The sequence below is a fragment of the Lipophrys pholis genome (genome assembly GCF_963383615.2).
Source record: "Lipophrys pholis genome assembly, chromosome: 13".
Taxonomy (NCBI): domain Eukaryota; kingdom Metazoa; phylum Chordata; class Actinopteri; order Blenniiformes; family Blenniidae; genus Lipophrys; species Lipophrys pholis.
The window spans coordinates 1115274-1131921 of record NC_137632.1 but is presented as its reverse complement, the minus strand read 5'-3'; the positions used below and the strand labels follow the sequence as shown (position 1 = coordinate 1131921).

Here is a 16648-nt window from a genome sequence, read left to right as displayed (position 1 = left end):
GAGAGACTCAAAACACTTGTTCAGGTAGGGTAGGGATAAAAACCCTGGGTCGGGTCAGGGGGTGGGGATTCAAATCCTGGTTCTGGTCGGGATGCAAGAACTGATTGGAACAGAATGAATGAATGAATTTATTTGGGTTTTCTACATGTGCATACAAAATAAAACATACACATATATATTAATCATTTTGATGATAAAAGGATGACATAAAAAAAAGTCCCAGATAAGGTAGCAGGAGGATCTCCACTCCACAGGAGGCTTCAGATCACCAACGTCCAACTCTACGTCAGAGATCCCGCAAGGAGGGGGGGGTGGGTGGTGAGGGGGGGTAGAACTAGAGAGAGGCAATGTGGTAGAAGAGAGAGGTACAGCAACAGGTAGAGCCAAAGAAATAGAGAGAGAGGTGGAGGCAGAGAGAGAGAGAGAGAAGTTGAGAGAGACAGTAAGAGAGAAAGAGAGCGAGGCAAAGAGAGAAGTAGAAGGAGAGAGAGAAAGAGGTAGAGAGACAGAGAGAGGGGGCAGAGAGGTAGGGGTAGTGAGTTCGTGAGGGGGGCACAGAGAGAGGTAGGTAGAGAGAGGAGAGGGCAGAGAAAGAGAGACAAGTGAGGGGCAGAAAAGAGAGAGGAAGACAGAGTGGGGGTCGGAAGGTAGCAGTAGAGCCGGGGGGGGCACGGAGAGAGAAGTAGGAAGCAAGAGAGATTGTGGGGGCACGGAGAAAGAGAGGTAAAGGGAGGGGAAGAGAGAGGGAGGAGAGAGGGAGAGGGCAAGGAGGGAGGCGCGGGGGGGGGCAAAGAGAAAGAGTTAGGCCCCATCCACACGAGTCAAAACCATCTTTTTTCTCCCGGGGATTCTCAAATAAAAACTCCGTCCACACGTTTCGATGAACACGACTCAACACAAGGCTTCAGGGCCTGTAGTACATATGCCAGACCTTTAGAGGCGCTGTGACTCACCAAACACACTAAAAACTCAGAAGAAGACAGACCACATAGAAAATTCAGAAGTATACTCCTGCTCATAGACTTCAATATAACTAGTTCTATAGGTCTATGCTCCTTCTAGAGTCAGTAGCTTCTGCAGGCCATAGGTGCATGGAGAGAGAGGGGGAGGGAGAGAAAGGTAGAGAGAGGGGGGGCAGAGAGGTAGAGGTAAGAGAGGAAGAGAGAGAGATTGAGCGGGGAAAGAGAGAGAGGTAGCGAGAGAGTGAGGTAAAAGGAGGGGTAGTGAGAGGTAGAGAAAGAAAGAGAGGGGGCAAGGAAAGAGGTAGAGGGAGAGAGCAGCAGGAAGAGAGAGAGGAAGAGAGAGAGGGTGGAAGAGTTAGTCGTAGAGGGAGGTATTAAGAGGGAGGTATAGGAGAGAGGGAGGGAGGTAGAGCGGTGTTAGATTATTTTAACTTGAATTCTTCTATGTAGTCTGCCATTTTAGCTTCACTGTTAGAGACAATAGGATCACATCCTTAATGATGGTTTCACTGATACTCAAGAACAATAACCTGTTGATGTGTAAACAAGGAAGTGACTGCAAACAAGAGCCCGCCTCAGAGAACAGACGTCCATTGTGATTGGTGCAGAGTGTAACACAGGAAGTGATCACAGGAGGCGGTTCACAGAGACGGAAGGAAGTCCGCCTCTCTGATTCAAAAGTCTGAGGGTACGTCCAAACTATCCCTCCTAACTCCTCTATCACTCCTCCTTCACCCCGGAAGGGTTTAGTGTTGCGGCCATGATAAGGACTGTCCGAATTCTCAATAAGCAAAGGAAAGGAGGCTCGTTGCTTCTTTTAGAACCTCCTTTATCCTAGGAACCACTGATGCTTCCTTTAGAACCTCCTTTAGCCTAGGAACCACTGATGCTACCTTTAGAACCTTCTTTAGCCTAGGAACCACTGATGCTTCCTTTAGAACCTCCTTTAGCTTAGGACCCACTGATGCTTCCTTTAGAACCTTCTTTAGCCTAGGAACCACTGATGCTTCCTTTAGAACCTCCTTTAGCCTAGGAACCACTGATGCTTCCTTTAGAACCTCCTTTAGCTTAGGAACCACTGATGCTTCCTTTAGAACCTCCTTTAGCCTAGGAACCACTGATGCTTCCTTTAGCAAGGGAACATTTAAAGGAACCTGCTCATCGGAGCGTTCAGGGAAACTCAGGATGACTGAAAAAGGAGCAGATCATGTAAGTTACCAAAGCAATAATCTGCCTAGAACAACTTGAAATCATCTAGAACCCAGATGAACTTTTTGTAGTTCATTTTCAGAAACTTGTAGTTCTTTCTCCACCATGGCAGACGTCACTAACTTGAGCCGCCGTCGCTTTATTATGACGTCATTAAGTGAAAGTCTGACTGCCTCACCACCTGATGATCACCTTTAGGAAGCTTCCTAACACCTTTACTAACTCCTTTAGGAAGCCTCCTAACAACTTTCACTAACTCCTTTAGGAAGTCTCCTAACACCTTTCACTAACTCCTTTAGGAAGCCTCCTAACACCTTTCACTAACTCCTTTAGGAAGCCTCCTAACTCCTTTCCTTAACCTCTTTAGGAAGCCTCCTAACACCTTTCACTAACTCCTTTAGGAAGCCTCCTAACACCTTTCACTAACTCCTTTAGGAACCCTCCAAACACCTTTCACTAACTCCTTTAGGAAGCCTCCTAACACCTTTCACTAACTCCTTTAGGAAGCCTCCAAACACCTTTCCTTAACCTCTTTAGGAAGCCTCCTAACACCTTTCCTTAACCCCTTTAGGAAGCCTCCTAACACCTTTCACTAACTCCTTTAGGAAGCCTCCTAACTCCTTTCCTTAACCCCTTTAGGAAGCCTCCTAACACCTTTCACTAACTCCTTTAGGAAGCCTCCAAACACCTTTCCTTAACTCCTTTAGGAAGCCTTCTAACACCTTTCACTAACTCCTTTAGGAAGCCTTCTAACACCTTTCACTAACCTTTAGGAAGCCTTCTAACACCTTTCACTAACTCCTTTAGGAAGCCTCCAAACACCTTTCACTAACTCCTTTAGGAAGCCTCCTAACACCTTTCACTAACTCCTTTAGGAAGTCTCCTAACACCTTTCACTAACTCCTTTAGGAAGCCTCCTAACTCCTTTCCTTAACCCCTTTAGGAAGCCTCCTAACACCTTTCACTAACTCCTTTAGGAAGCCTCCAAACACCTTTCCTTAACCCCTTTAGGAAGCCGCCTAACACCTTTCATTAACTCCTTCAGGAAGACTCCTAACACCTTTCACTAACTCCTTTAGGAAGCCTCCTAACACCTTTCACTAACTCCTTTAGGAAGCCTCCTAACTCCTTTCCTTAACCCATTTAGGAAGCCTCCTAACTCCTTTCCTTAACCTCTTTAGGAAGCCTCCTAACACCTTTCACTAACTCCTTTAGGAAGCCTCCAAACACCTTTCCTTAACTCCTTTAGGAAGCCTCCTAACACCTTTCACTAACTCCTTTAGGAAGCCTCCAAACACCTTTCACTAACTCCTTTAGGAAGTCTCCTAACACCTTTCACTAACTCCTTTAGGAAGTCTCCTAACACCTTTCACTAACTCCTTTAGGAAGCCTCCTAACTCCTTTCCTTAACCCCTTTAGGAAGCCTCCTAACACCTTTCACTAACTCCTTTAGGAAGCCTCCTAACTCCTTTCCTTAACCTCTTTAGGAAGCCTCCTAACACCTTTCACTAACTCCTTTAGGAAGCCTCCAAACACCTTTCCTTAACCCCTTTAGGAAGCCTCCTAACACCTTTCCTTAACCCCTTTAGGAAGCCTCCTAACACCTTTCACTAACTCCTTTAGGAAGCCTCCTAACTCCTTTCCTTAACCTCTTTAGGAAGCCTCCTAACACCTTTCACTAACTCCTTTAGGAAGCCTTCAAACACCTTTCCTTAACTCCTTTAGGAAGCCTCCTAACACCTTTCACTAACTCCTTTAGGAAGCCTCCAAACACCTTTCACTAACTCCTTTAGGAAGCCTCCTAACTCCTTTCCTTAACCTCTTTAGGAAGCCTCCTAACACCTTTCACTAACTCCTTTAGGAAGCCTCCAAACACCTTTCCTTAACTCCTTTAGGAAGCCTTCTAACACCTTTCACTAACTCCTTTAGGAAGCCTCCAAACACCTTTCACTAACTCCTTTAGGAAGCCTTCTAACACCTTTCACTAACTCCTTTAGGAAGCCTCCTAACACCTTTCACTAACTCCTTTAGGAAGTCTCCTAACACCTTTCACTAACTCCTTTAGGAAGCCTTCTAACACCTTTCACTAACTCCTTTAGGAAGCCTCCAAACACCTTTCACTAACTCCTTTAGGAAGCCTCCTAACACCTTTCACTAACTCCTTTAGGAAGTCTCCTAACACCTTTCACTAACTCCTTTAGGAAGCCTCCTAACTCCTTTCCTTAACCCCTTTAGGAAGCCTCCTAACACCTTTCACTAACTCCTTTAGGAAGCCTCCAAACACCTTTCCTTAACCCCTTTAGGAAGCCGCCTAACACCTTTCCTTAACTCCTTTAGGAAGCCTCCTAACACCTTTCACTACCTCCTTTAGGAAGCCTCCTAACACCTTTCACTAACTCCTTTAGGAAGTCTCCTAACACCTTTCACTAACTCCTTTAGGAAGCCTCCTAACTCCTTTCCTTAACCCCTTTAGGAAGCCTCCTAACACCTTTCACTAACTCCTTTAGGAAGCCTCCTAACTCCTTTCCTTAACCTCTTTAGGAAGCCTCCTAACACCTTTCACTAACTCCTTTAGGAAGCCTCCAAACACCTTTCCTTAACTCCTTTAGGAAGCCTCCTAACACCTTTCACTAACTCCTTTAGGAAGCCTCCAAACACCTTTCACTAACTCCTTTAGGAAGCCTCCTAACACCTTTCACTAACTCCTTTAGGAAGCCTCCTAACTCCTTTCCTTAACCTCTTTAGGAAGCCTCCTAACACCTTTCACTAACTCCTTTAGGAAGCCTCCAAACACCTTTCACTAACTCCTTTAGGAAGTCTCCTAACACCTTTCACTAACTCCTTTAGGAAGCCTCCTAACTCCTTTCCTTAACCCCATTAGGAAGCCTCCTAACACCTTTCACTAACTCCTTTAGGAAGCCTCCTAACTCCTTTCCTTAACCTCTTTAGGAAGCCTCCTAACACCTTTCACTAACTCCTTTAGGAAGCCTCCAAACACCTTTCACAACCTCCTTTAGGAAGCCTCCTAACACCTTTCACTAACTCCTTTAGGAAGCCTCCTAACTCCTTTCCTTAACCTCTTTAGGAAGCCTCCTAACACCTTTCACTAACTCCTTTAGGAAGCCTCCTAACTCCTTTCCTTAACCTCTTTAGGAAGCCTCCTAACACCTTTCACTAACTCCTTTAGGAAGCCTCCTAACACCTTTCCTTAACCCCTTTAGGAAGCCTCCTAACACCTTTCACTAACCCTGTGACGTCATCCAGGGGTTAAGGTAAAGTCGATAGTTAAGGAGTTAGGAGGCTGAAGGCTCTACCCCCATTCTACTTCTAGAAAACCTAGGAACCTCCAGTAAGCCAGCACTCTGAGAACCAAGTGTTCTTCTGGAGCGATAAGGGACTAACAGTTCTTTAAAGATCCATTTCCAACGCACAAAAAGTGCAGGGATGGTAGGGAGCAGTACGGAGCAGTACGGAGCGGTACGGAGCGGTACGGAGCGGTACGGAGCGGTACGGAGCAGTACGGAGCGGTACAGAGCAGTACGGAGCGGTACGGAGCGGTACGGAGCGGTACAGAGCAGTACTTCAAAGCGTTGCGTGTTTCCACTGCAGAGAGTTAAAATGTAGGCGGGGTTTAGAGCTCTACAGATGTTGGGACCGACAGTGTGGACACGGCGAGAGCTGCTCCGAGCCAGGTGTCCTGGCGCTCCGTGTGTGGATGTGGTCCGAGTCCGATCGTCGCGTCGCATCACGTTGCATCACGTCGCGTTGCATCACGTCGCATCACGTCGCGTCGCATCACGTCGTGTTGCATCACGTCGCGTTGCATCACGTCGCGTTGCATCACGTCGCGTTGCATCACGTCGCATCACGTCGCGTCGCATCACGTCGCGTCGCATCACGTCGCGTCGCATCACGTCGCATCACGTCGTGTTGCATCACGTCGCGTCGCATCACGTCGCATCACGTCGTGTTGCATCACGTCGCGTTGCATCACGTCGCGTCGCATCACGTCGTGTTGCATCACGTCGCGTTGCATCACGTCGCGTTGCATCACGTCGCGTTGCATCACGTCGCATCACGTCGCGTTACATCACGTCGCGTCGCATCACGTCGCGTTGCATCACGTCGCGTTGCATCACGTCGCGTCGCATCACGTCGCGTCGCATCACGTCGCGTCGCATCACGTCGCGTCGCATCACGTCGCGTCGCATCACGTCGTGTTGCGTCTCGGCTCGAGCCGCTGGCCGGCGCACCGTAGCTCCGTATCCGTTCACACCGGCAGGTTCCAGAACTCCGGCGTCGGGGAACCAGAGCTCCAGAGCCGGCCAGTGTTTGCGACATGCGGCGGCCCGTGCAATGAAGCACCGGACAGCGACGTGACGTGACGCGATGAGCGATCGGTGGTGCATCGGAGCTGCTCCCAGCTGGATGACGGACGTCTGCTGCTGCCTCCGAGCTGCGATCCCAGTTCGGTTACGGCCGCAGCGTCTGCTCCCGAGTCCCGGTCTCCATCCAACGTGAAAGTTGCACCGCAAAAAAACCAACCAGTGCAAAGCTGAATATGTTAACAGAGGATTCATACAGCCGACATATTAAGATATTGAGGGCGTGTCTTAAATCACTGACCAATCAGCTGACGGCTCCTCAAAATCAGACCAGTTCAGTTGTCCTGAGTACCCCGACGGAAGGGCGACGGAAAAGCGGTTATTTTGGAACCATCCACAATTCTTGCGGTGGAAACGGAGCGTAAGATGTGATGGAGCCGGGTTGTTAAGAGCTTTCTAAGTTAGAAGGAGGATTTTAAATTTGTATTCATCTTATTCATGTTTATCCTGCAACCTCGCCACTGTGCCAGCCCTGCAGCTCGTTAACATGTAGGAAGGTCGGAGTTACGGGATGCACCTGAACGCATCACTCAAAGCCGTCGGCTCCTTCAGTTAAAACCTGCGGTTGAAACCGGATCAACATGGCGGCTCGGACTCAGACTTTATCTTTTATTGTTAAACAGTTCACCAAAATGTATTTCTGAAAGAATTGGAAGCGAGAAATAGACTGCAGTTGAAAAATTCAAATGCTGCTTCACAGAAATGTACCTGCTGTAAGGGGGCGTGGCCTGAAAGTTCAACAGCTTCTCCTCGGTGCATGAACTCTCCTGCCAATCAAGCATTTTTGTCAGCAGCTGACTGATGTCACAGCTGAACTTTTCTTCTTGTTCTTTGTGTTCTTATGGGAGCTACAGGGGCCTTCAGACAGAAGCAATACAGCTTTTAGTAGATCATTCTCATGTAAAAATTATACAATTGACTCAGAATCCTGTAAATCATGTAAAGAACATGCAAACTCTGCACAGAAAGTGCAGTCATCATTTCCAGAGCTGTACTGGAATCAGCATTGAAGAGCAGCAAGATTGATGAACAACCTTTCTGCAGAAATCTCAAGTCCCAAAGCTTCCCCAGTCTCCTAGTATTACTGCCCGAACATTCAGTTATCTTAGAAGAAATATTGTTCAGCTTAGTTAAATGTATTCACTGTGAAGTATTCAAAGTGTGATTTACACACACACACACACACACACACACACACACACACACAATAGTGCCATGTTGACAGAGGAGCAGGTGAAGCGGTGTGGTCTCTGTCACACAGCACCACTATCATATTGCTGTGTGTGTTTGACTGTTTGTCATTTCACTTTGTTTATCGTCCTCACAGTGAAGCATGGTGGAGGGAGCATCATGATTTTAGGCTGAAATGAATGAAATTGTATAACACACACACACACACACACACACACACACACACACACACACACACACACACACACACACACACACACACACACACACCAGGGTGTAGAAAACATGCTTACAAAGGGTTGTTTGACACGCAGACTGAGCAATGATGTGTTGCTATAAATTCGGCCCCCTTCATCAGTTCATGCCCCCGTCTTCAGAGCCTCCCCATCTCATGCAATTATTGTCATAGGCCACTTCCACCGGACCAGATGGTTGTGTGTGTGTTTGCGCTCTCCATTACAGGCCAATGTTTACTTACCACAATGAAAGGGACAGCAGTACAATATGTTCTGCTCCAGCATCATCATCATCACTCACATGGTAAATAGCATGCAGGACACTATAGCTGCATCTCACAGTCACTCAATCACATGCTTGCATTTTACTATTACTATTACAAGCTATCTGATTCAATTTAAGTACAAAAAGTGTTTGTTTTTTCTTTTCTTGTCCACTGAACTGAGAAATAAGTGGACAAATGCTTGCCCCAAATGAGGAATCACTACAATAATTTAAAGATAATAAAAGCTAAAATGTATACGAGAGGATTTGTGCTGCAGCGAGGCTCTGAAATCAACCTGCTTCCAGGCAGCTCTGCTAATGATCCATTGAGAGCCAGGGGAGTCTTTCCCTGATACAAATAACTGTTATTTACTGCCTCATTATAAATGAAATCTGTAAGTGGAGCATCGGAGACAAAGGAAAAATAAATGCATTTCATAAAGGGCCACTGCAGACAAGCACCTGCTTTGTGTTTGGCACTTTAGAAATAATGAAATACCTTTCAGGAATAATTGGTTGTGAAATAAAATCGCCAGAACAAATGCAACTCTGAATTTTTCTTTTATGGTATCTAAAGTAAAATATGTGGAACAAAACATCAATTACAAGTGTTTTTTTAAGTAATCCCTATTTTTTATAGCACAGATCATATCAGCACTAAAACTGATTTGAAGCAATAAAAACAGACTTCATTGAGAAGTTGAAAGCGATGAAGCAGATAAAATGGTGAAACACAGAGAGAAATCTTGCTTTTTAATACCTGATCTCATATCTGCCACTTAACATAACTGAAATTATGACGTACAACTGACAAATAGCACAAGATGCTCTGGAGCATTACCACAAACAGAAATCAGTCACAAGCTGCGGTGATATTTTCATGAGTATCATGAATCTCTAGCCCCTTAACACAAAATGAACACTGATCTAATAATGGCCTGAGCATTACACCACTTCTCACCCTTCAATCATATGAAAATCAGCTGCACAAGAAGAGAAATAAGACCGTGTGCATATGCAGTATCTATTACTGTGAGGATGAAGCATGCAGGGTATACGTCTATATTTTCAGAAAATCAAACAATGAATACAGAAAATGACAGCAATCTCAACATGAAGTCATTTTTAATGAAACCTTCTGGTGCAAAATACAGTGAAGGTGTAAAAAAACTTGAACTGTTGCATTCTGGGTGTTTTTACAAACTTTCATGGCAGCGTCACCGATGTCTCAGCTCAGGTCTCGGGTTGTGTTGTGTCCTCTACTCTTAAGAATGGAATGTTCTCTTAGAAATGTTTAAAAATGACTTGGAGCTTTGGTCGGAGGGAGTCTCCAGCTGATCTCCAGTACCGACCTCAGTCCTAGATGGGATTTGAGACCCACAAACGAGGTCAGGCATGGATATTAACATGCTGTTTGTGGATCACTATCTAAGAGTGTCAAGTGGCCAGTCTTGAGTCCATCGAGTCACACTCGAGTCTTATCTGTCCAGACGCCAAAGCTGGGCCGTCTGCATCCTCCTTCCTGCGCCGACCCCTGCTCCTATCGGACGCCGGCATGAGGTTAAAAGCATTCTCTCTGCAGCGATCACTCCCGCCAGCAGCCCGCAGGTCAGAGGGTAAATGTCCTCAACAAGGTCTGTTTTACCACTTCAGCCTTTAGAAGAAGCTTCCAGAGCTGGAGGACGTCTCCTCTCTGTTTACTCGCAGTGGTACCACCACAAACAGCCGGAGCGGCACGCTGGCTGGGTCATTGTATTTCACATTGATAGCTTTAGTGAAGGTGAGTCATACTGTATATATGCACAACTGTAGTCAGTGGTTTACATCATTTGTGCATCGAGGGAGGAAAATATTTACACAGAGAGTTACACCAATGACATCCAGCTTTAACATTATTAATCCTCAAAGTTTCCAGGGCTCAGAGGGGAAAAGACTTATAAGAGTGTTGCAGACTGCCTTTTTAAATCAAGGATTAAAACTTACAACTGCTTGGCCTTCCTGTGGATTTTATGTTTACTTATCAATTTTCAGTACTTGTTCTTGAAATTCCATACCTTGGAAAACGTATATAACTTCATGTATATCAACATACCTTGTTTATCTTTGGCTCCCAGTGGTTGTTGTAAATGACTATAAATATGGCTGGATTGACTCAGATTATTATGACAGTGATTTCAATAATGTGATTATTACTGTTGCGATTGTTCATAACCTCACATGCTTGTTATTGGACTGTAGAAGGAAACCAGAACATCTGGAGAAACACACACACACACACACACACACACACACACACACACACACACACACACACACACACACACACACACACACACACACACACACACACTCACACACCAACAGGGAAAACATGCCAACTCCACACAGAAAGACCTGGGGCCTCACTTATAAAAGCTTGTGTAGGATTCCTACTAGAAAGGTTCGTTCGCCCAGAAAGCAGGAAATAGCGTGCGGCCAAACAAATTTGGATCTATAAAACCGTGCGTATGCACATCTACACGCACTTCCCTTCTATAGAGCACAGTCTGACTGGAAGGTTGACAGTTCATCTCCCTCCTCAACACGCCCACTTTCTACCATTAATGCTCAATGCAAAGGGCCTCGTCAACATTTTTGCTGCTCATTCAGCCTGTTGATCGCCGGCATTTGACGTTAAATCCTGACAGAAAAGACCAAGAAAAGGAATTTTCCGGAGAGAGAAATAGTCCTGAGGAGGTGGAGGTCAGGAAAATGATATTATTTGGTGTTACGGTAGTGGAATCACTAATAAAAAATAAAAAAAGTGATCGGCAGCTCGTCATCACTGCTGTAAGTAGAGTGAGAGTCTCAGAGATCATTGACTGTAGAGGTGGAGGAGAATAATCTGAAGGTGGAGGTCAGAGGAGAGTGAGATCATGGGTGAGAGTGACATCATGGAGGAGAGTGACATCATGGGGAAGAGTGACATCATGGGTGAGAGTGACATCATGGAGGAGAGTGAAATCATGGGTGAGAGTGACATCATGGGGGAGAGTGACATCATGGGGGATAGTGAAATCATGGGGAAGAGTGACATCATGGAGGAGAGTGACGTCATGTGTGAGAGTGACATCATGGAGGAGAGTGACATCATGGGTGAGAGTGACATCATGGGCAAGAGTGACATCATGGAGAGAGTGACATCATGGAGGAGAGTGACGTCATGGGTGAGAGTGACATCACGGAGGAGAGTGACATCATGGGGGAGAGTGACATCATGTGGAGCGTGACATCATGGAGGAGAGTGAAATCATGGGTGAGAGTGACATCATGGGTGAGAGTGACATCATGGAGGAGAGTGACATCATGGGTGAGAGTGACATCTTGGGGAGAGTGACATCATGGAGGAGAGTGACGTCATGGGTGAGAGTGACATCATGGGGGAGAGTGACAACATGGAGGAGAGTGACATCATGGAGGAGAGTGAAATCATGGGGAGAGTGACATCATGGGGGATAGTGACATCATGGGGAAGAGTGACATCATGGGGAGAGTGACATCATGGGGAAGAGTGACATCATGGGGGATAGTGAAATCATGGGGAAGGGTGACATCATGGAGGAGAGTGACGTCATGGGGGAGAGTGACATCACGGAGGAGAGTGACATCATGGGGAGAGTGACATCATGGAGGAGAGTGACATCATGGGGGAGAGTGACATCATGGGGAAGAGTGACATCATGGGGAGAGTGACATCATGGAGGAGAGTGACATCATGGGGGAGAGTGACATCATGGGGAGAGTGACATCATGGGGGAGAGTGACATCATGGGGAAGAGTGACATCATGGAGGAAAGCGACATCATGGGGGAGAGTGACATCATGGGGAAGAGTGACATCATGGAGGAGAGTGACATCATGGAGGAGAGTGACATCATGGGGAGAGTGACATCATGGAGGAGAGTAAAATCATGGGGAGAGTGACATCATGGAGGAGAGTGACATCATGGAGGAGAGTGACATCATGGGCAAGAGTGACATCATGGAGGAGAGTGACATTATGGGGAGAGTGACATCATGGGGGAGAGTGACATCATGGAGGAAAGTGACATCATGGAGGAGAGTAAAATCATGGGAAGAGTGACATCATGGAGGAGAGTGACATCATGGAGGAGATTAAAATCATGGGGAGAGTGACATCATGGGGGAGAGTGACATCATGGAGGAGAGTAAAATCATGGGGAGAGTGACATCATGGAGGAGAGTGACATCATGGGGGAGAGTGACATCATGGGGGAGAGTGACATCATGGAGGAGAGTAAAATCATGGGGAGAGTGACATCATGGAGGAGAGTGACATCATGGGGGAGAGTGACATCATGGGGAGAGTGACATCATGGAGGAGAGTAAAATCATGGGGAGAGTGACATCATGGGGGAGAGTGACATCATGGGAAGAGTGACATCATGGAGGAGAGTGACATCATGGAGGAGATTAAAATCATGGGGAGAGTGACATCATGGGGGAGAGTGACATCATGGGGGAGAGTGACCAGAGCCCACCGCTGGACATCAAAACAGCCTCCATGGTTGTGACGGTCAGCGAGTGTCAGAGTGACGGAGAGGGAAGGAGTCTGGGTGGAGACACAGCGGACCGATAAAGTTCACTTTGATCTGTTTATTAAAAGTATGAATTAAATATTTGAACAGAGACGGTAAAAAGACTCAGTGGACTTTGTTTTATCCTCAGTCACTCCAGAGGTGGAGGCAGAGGGTGGAGGAGGTTGTTCTGTCTGCAGCAGCAGTGCGTCCAGAGCGTCCACAGTGCAGCTTCACACACGACTGTCACCGCTCTATTTCTATGTTTCCTCTGAAATGAGACTGATTGTTACTCACTTTGTCACAGTTGATAATCAATCAGTTCTGTCCACTCTGGATCGTTGAAGATGGAAGTTTGACATATGAACATAGAGCTGCTGATTCAGCAGTAATGTTTCACTAAAGAAACATCCAGAACTCTGCAGCTTGGCTCACTATGATCACTTGGATCTGTAAGTCTGATATATGAAGACATTAAATATATGAGATGAATCTGGCTTCAATTCTCCACCTCACAATCAACGCTGCCTAAACACACTGTGGTCCAGAATCCTCCCTTCTTTCTACTGTGGTTGATACACTTCTGCCTCCATGATGGCAAAGCAGCCCACAATCCTGACGCTCCCTTCACTGGAGGATAGAGAGTATGTGGAGTGTCAAGATATGAATGAAATGACCACACACACACACACACACACACACACACACACACACACACACACACACACACACACACACACACACACACACACACACACACGTGAAGAATGCATTATAATACATAATATATATTTGTTTTGTTGTTTTTGTCACTTGTGAATGCTTTTCATTTTACTGAATGGTGACACAAATCAATAAAGATTAACTGGGTGATAATCTGGATAATTATAGATTATTTTTTGATGTGATATTGTTTTTAAAGTACTAACAATGTCACATCTGCACTAAATTCTAATATGTGTGTTGAGTGTTGACCTTATTATCTAACTGTTGGTTAACAATGTCATTGCAATCGTTTGAATTGTGATTTCCGATGTTAATGGGCGTGAGCAGTGTGACACTTCCTCCCAGCATCACAATCAATTTGAGAAAAAGAAAAAAAAAAAGTTTGGTGAGGCAATTTGATTTGCTGTAAGCGTCCAGACAGTGTCCCTGCAGTGTCTCACATTAGGACACAATCTCCTCAAATCCACTGGAAATGAGTCTGCATGAGTCCCCGCTCATGATGGGTTGAGGATACAAACCAAAAACAAATGCATTCATTTCTGGAATCGTCAGCTTAGAAATTCCAGGATGAAGTCTCACTTCCAAAAAGAACCAGGAACTTGTGAGCTGAAAGGAAAGCACTCGGGCAACAAGGGGCTTGGAGGCGTCTGCTCACGTCTGAACAGGAAACAGGAAACAGGAAACAGGGGCGGACTCACACCTTCTCTAACTCTGCTTCCAACGGCTGTCATCAAAACAAATGCTCACATATGGAATAAATACATCTCATAACATATTGAGAAGTAATGTAAAGTAATTATCTGACAATCAGATATGATAAGAAGTGAAGGAACAGGAACTGCATGGTATTTCTGAAAGTCCTGGCAGGACAAAGACATTATCAGCTCCAGATGCAGGTATTCCTCCTGGCAGGGAAACGAGAGGACCTGCAGAACCACACAGGAGAAATGTTGGACTCAAACCAGAAAGCCTCTGTACCCTGGGGGGCCCTCAACTGTGGAACTAGTTTACTGATTACTACAGTAACTTGGGGAAGTAACTCCAAGTATTCCATCTACAACAAATAATGACATCATTTGGTATTATAACTGTGACACTAAAGTATTTGTTAACAGGGAGTTTAGTGCCAAAAAGTAGTAGTGTAACAATGACGCATTCATTTCTAATGCAGCGTTTGTGACACTGGTTATAAAACTAAATGTGAATACAAAGAGAGTATGAATGATAAAAAGCAACTTTTGTATAATTCAGATTTTAACTTGATTTTGATTCATTTCAGCAACTTATACTTCACATGAATTGTGTGGATCGACTTTATAAGAGACTGACCTGTTGAACACTACTGTTTTACTGTTTTACTACAATTTACACTTGAATGACACATGAGAACAACATTTCCATTCAAAATGAAGAATTTTGTGAAGAAATGTTCTCAGCTTGTGGTGGAAAACCTGGACTAGACCCACAGAGAGACACGGATCTGAACCGTAGACCAGCGGTCATGGGGGAGAGGGTCATGGTGATTTTAACAGGGATTAAACCAGAATTTCGGTATTAAAAATAGGTGAGTCAGCATGTAATTAATTTATGTCACAAAACTACTAAGTTTAAGCATTTACATTGAAAGTGTATAATTGATTTAGGATATTTATTATCTGAAAGTTTTAAAGCATTGAAAGGATATGAATGAGAACATCCTCTCTAAAAGGTAAACTGGCATTGTGGAGAACAAAAGGTGGAACGTCGAACACAGCTAGAGACACAAATGACTGGTTCCAAAGGGAAAAAGAATCTAGTTAGAGAGGCAGACAGCTAGTTAGTGTTAGAGAGGCAGGCAGTTAGTTAGAGTTAGAGAGGCAGACAGTTAGTTAGTGTTAGAGAGGCAGGCAGTTAGTTAGAGAAGCAGACAGTTAGTTAGAGTCAGAGAGGCAGACAGTTAGTTAGAGTTAGAGAGGCAGACAGTTAGTTAGAGTTAGAGAGGCAGACAGTTAGAGTTAGAGAGGCAGACAGTTAGAGTCAGAGAGGCAGACAGTTAGAGTCAGAGAGGCAGACAGTTAGAGTCAGAGAGGCAGACAGTTAGAGTCAGAGAGGCAGATAGTTAGACAGTTAGTTAGAGTTAGAGAGGCAGGCAGTTAGTTAGAGTTAGAGAGGCAGACAGTTAGTTAGAGTTAGAGGCAGACAGTTAGTTAGAGTTAGAGAGGCAGACAGTTAGTTAGCGTTAGAGGCAGATAGTTAGTTAGAGTTAGAGAGGCAGACAGTTAGTTAGAGTTAGAGGCAGACAGTTAGTTAGTGTTAGAGAGGCAGACAGTTAGTTAGAGTTAGAGAGGCAGACAGTTAGTTAGAGTTAGAGAGGCAGGCAGTTAGTTAGAGTTAGAGGCAGACAGTTAGTTAGTGTTAGAGAGGCAGACAGTTAGATAGAGTTAGAGAGGCAGACAGTTAGTTAGAGTTAGAGGCAGACAGTTAGTTAGAGTTAGAGAGGCAGACAGTTAGTTAGAGTTAGAGGCAGATAGTTAGTTAGAGTTAGAGAGGCAGACAGTTAGTTAGAGTTAGAGGCAGACAGTTAGTTAGAGTTAGAGAGGCAGACAGTTAGTTAGAGTTAGAGGCAGATAGTTAGTTAGAGTTAGAGAGGCAGACAGTTAGTTAGAGTTAGAGAGGCAGACAGTTAGTTAGAGTTAGAGAGGCAGACAGTTAGTTAGAGTTAGAGGCAGACAGTTAGTTAGAGTTAGAGAGGCAGATAGTTAGTTAGAGTTAGAGAGGCAGACAGTTAGTTAGAGTTAGAGGCAGACAGTTAGTTAGAGTTAGAGAGGCAGACAGACTATGAATTCATGGGATTAACGGACAAAATCACAACTGAAGACATATTTTAAATCAACCTGATTCAAATTCTAATAAATTCACGCATTTATATTTTCAAATACATTTGAAGATCACTATGCTCACAATTTGACTAATGAAGGTAAATGTGACTTTCAATAAATGTGCTCACCAATATTCCCTTATATCCTCGCTGTACACATGCTGGATCAAAACCTTTGCCATTTGCTTATGAGCAGGACATTTTCCTGGCTCTCAGTCAGCAGCGCTGCTCATCCTGGCC

The 16648-nt window shown here is 45.1% G+C and overlaps 1 protein-coding gene across 2 annotated transcripts in view; it reads right to left on the bottom strand.

Moving 5' to 3' along the window:
* Positions 1–16648, bottom strand: part of cacnb4a (calcium channel, voltage-dependent, beta 4a subunit) — a 66102-nt gene that overhangs the window by 22433 nt on the left and 27021 nt on the right. The gene's annotated exons all lie outside the window — the stretch shown is intronic.